Consider the following 3542-nt stretch of genomic DNA (forward strand, 5'->3'; position numbering starts at 1 on the left):
AGAGATGGACCAGATGAGGACTTTTGCTCCAAACGGGAAAGGAGAAAACCTCAGTCCCTAGAGATGAACCAGATGAGGACTTTTGCTCCAAACGGGAAAGGAGAAAACCTCAGTCCCTAGAGATGAACCAGATGAGGACTTTTGCTCCAAATGGGAAAGGAGAAAACCTCAGTTCCTAGAGATGCTCCCAGAGATAGTCCTAACGATGAAGATGATGAAGACCCTTTGCTCCCAGGGAAGGAGAAGGGCCTCTGTTTTTGTTTCTGAACGGCTCAACCTTAAAATTGTACCCCAAAAAACTTCAAGAGTGGACCCTCGAAAGCAGTTGCGGGAAAAGCTGCAAGTCGGGGGAAAGGACTCACACGCAGGCAGAGAGACTCCTCTTCCTAAATGGACTGAACAATATTTGGAAGTGGGCGGCTGTCTCGTTGTGATAATGTTTTCATAGCATGAGCAAGAAGAGACTTCTCTTTCTAAATGGACTGAACAAGCAGGACCCGGCCGTGAACCGAGGCCAGCCCTGCCCCGGGGGGATGATCCTTCCCAGCTCTGCAGCACACTCAGAAACCAAACTCATGTTCTGATGTAATTGTCCTTTTCCAAGTATCCCCTGCTCTCCTGTCCCTGTGCTGGGCACCCCGCTGCCGCTCCTGCTTCCTGGAACATTTTGCTTCCTACATTTTTGCCGTGGTGCTGCTGCTGTGAGCTCTGTTTTGCTGCTGCACAGTTCGTCCAAGCCAGGCCCTTGGGAGCCACATGTTCTGTCGCTGGGATGTTTGTGTGACTTTTGTGGAATTTCCTTTCCTCAGCCACTTGCTCGCAGACAGAGGGTAGGTTTTGCTGGTTGGCAGGTGGCTGGTAAACCAAGGAGGGTGAAAATAGGGAGGTAAATAGCAAGAAAACAAGGACTGATCTGTGTTGAAGGTGATTCCATTAAAGGTGTCACTGGGGTTTGTGCAGAGCATCCTGCCTGCGGCTCTGGCTGTGCTGAGCTGATGCATGAAAGAGCCTCTATCCTCCAAAACCAGGCAAGGAGCCAAACATCCCACAAATAGCAGGGGTGAACTCTGGCAGCCATGGGGGAAATGCCCTTTTACCTGCCTCTGCTTAAGCCTTGGGCTATTTGCAGTCAGGTCAGAAATAGGTGGTGATTTGTAAAAGAGTCATAACCGTGGGAAGGCTTTGCCTCGCAGCAAGGTGGATCCTTTATCATCAATCACTGGCAGCGGCTCCCAGCAAATGTGCTTTGCTCCTACAGGAGATGAGTTTCTAGATGAGCCTGGGAGGACTCAGCTAATGCTGTGTAATGCTCCCTGCTTGGGCTCTGCGTGACTCCGTGAGGAGCTGCGCTCTGGGATGGCACAGAAAGTGCCCACATCCTCTTTCCTGGGAGTTCCAACCACCACTGGCTCTCCTCCACCCACCCTGGGTCCCTGATGTCCTGCCCTCGCTGTCAGGGGGTCCCTGGCTCTGGTCCCACTCCACCAAACCCACAGGATCCCAGTGCACATCTGTCTCCTGGCATGCTCTGCCCAAAGAACTGTTTAGAAGGCGCAAATGGATTTTTTTCCTATCAGCCAGGAGCAGGTTTCGAGTGGGCTATTTTTACCTGTTCCTGACTCTATTAATAGTTGTACGGCCAACAATAAATGCTGATTGAGATATTTGATTTGTCTGTCCTCCAGAGGTTGCCATTTCCTATTCTCCCTGTTGTTTTCCATCAACCGCTTCAATTAAATGATCTTTTTGTTATTTGGGGTGATACATTTGGGTTTTGTGTTAGGCTATTAAACTTCTTTGCTGTCTCGCACACAGATGAATAAACACAGGAAACTGTCCCACTTTCTCTCCTCCAAGTGTCCTTGTGCCTCTGGGCAGGATGTTTCCCTGCGGGCAGGGATGGGGCTGTACAGGGCTGTTTAAATTGCTGCTCCCTTCCACCCCACAGACAACCACAATTCCTCCGTAAGCCTTCCAAGAGTGTTTAAATTAATATCCAAGCATGAGACCACACTCAGGGGAAAGGAGAAGCTCAGCACCATCCATTTCCTAAGTGGTGCTGATGAAAGGCACCACTCTGCCCCAGTCTGTGTGTTCTGGCTGTCCCTGAGGTCCCTCTCTGTGTTATAGGGAGGCTTCTGCTGCCCTGAACCTTATTAAAGCATCACCTTTTGCTAAGTCTTTTTTTGGTTGGTGGGGTTTTTTAACATCTATTTTTAAAAAATGTATTTTTATCATAGAACAGTCTGGGTTGGAAGGACCTTAAAGCTCATCTTGTTCCACCCCCTGCCATGGGCAGGGACACCTTCCACTCGACCAGGTTGCTCCACATCCCATCCAACTTGGCCTTGGACACTTCCAGCGATGGGTGCAGCCACTCTGGGCAAACTGTTCCAGTACCTCACCACTCTCAGAGGGAAGAATTTTTTCCCAGTATACCCATCTAGTTCTGCCATCTGTTAGTGTGAAGTCATTCCCTCTTGTCCTGTCACTCCAGCCCTCGCCCAAAGTCCCTCTCCATCTCTCTTGTAGCTCCTTTAGGCACTGGAAGGGGCTCTAAGGTCTTCCTGGAGCCTTCTCTTCCCCAGGCTAACCATTCGCAGTTCTCCCAGTTCTCCCAGTACGGCACCGTCCACGTTCCCATTCCCCTTCCCGGCCCTGTGCGCGCTGCCGCCGGCCGGACTCTCGCCTGTCCCCTAGCGGGGAGAACCGGCGCTGCAGCGGCACCGCTCGGCGCCCCGGCACCGGGACAGGGACCGGGATCAGGGTCCGGGATCAGGGTCGAGGTCGGGGTCAAGGGAAAGCCGCCCTCCTAAGAGCCTCCGCCAAGGGGGCAGCCCCCAGCCCGCGCCGCAGCCCCCGGTAGGACGGAGACTTCGCTCTGCTCCCGGCCCCGCGCACTGGAGCTGGCACGGAACGGGGTCTTTTCTCCTGTGTTCCGGGCGTTTGCACCTGGCAAGTGTAAACCGGAGCAAAAACACCTCAGGGAGCGGCTTGGGACCCTCTGCACCCCCGTCCCCGGTTCCTGCATCTCGGGGTGACCCCACTCCCCGAGCCCCGAGAGCCCCGAGCCGGCTGCGGGGCGCCGGGAGCCCGCACCGGGCTGAGAACGGGACGGATACAAAGCACAGGGACCCCGTGCTGAGATGCAAAGAGATCTGTTTACAAACGGGACTGTGAAAGGGACCGGGAGTGTGAGCAGGTCTGCGAGCGGGACTTCGGAGCACCGGCAGTTCCAGTCGGGCTGCGAGCTGGACCGGGCTGTGCAACTCCGGGAGCGCGAACCGGGATGGAAACGGGATCTGGCCGTGCATCTCCGGGAGTGACAACCGGGGTGGGAACGGGACCGGGCTGGGCAGCACCGGGAGTGCGAACTGGGATGGGAACGGGACCGGGCTGCGCAGCAGCCGGACTGGGAACGGGACTGCGAACGGGACAGGGGTGTCAAACACCCGGAGTCCCAACCGGGCTGTGAACGGGGCCAGGCAACCGAGCCCCGGGAGCGCGAACGAGGCTGCGGACGGGAGCGGAGCGCGCAGCCC

The sequence above is a fragment of the Corvus brachyrhynchos genome, unplaced genomic scaffold, assembly GCF_000691975.1.
Source record: "Corvus brachyrhynchos isolate BGI_N302 unplaced genomic scaffold, ASM69197v1 scaffold5, whole genome shotgun sequence".
Classification (NCBI taxonomy): domain Eukaryota; kingdom Metazoa; phylum Chordata; class Aves; order Passeriformes; family Corvidae; genus Corvus; species Corvus brachyrhynchos.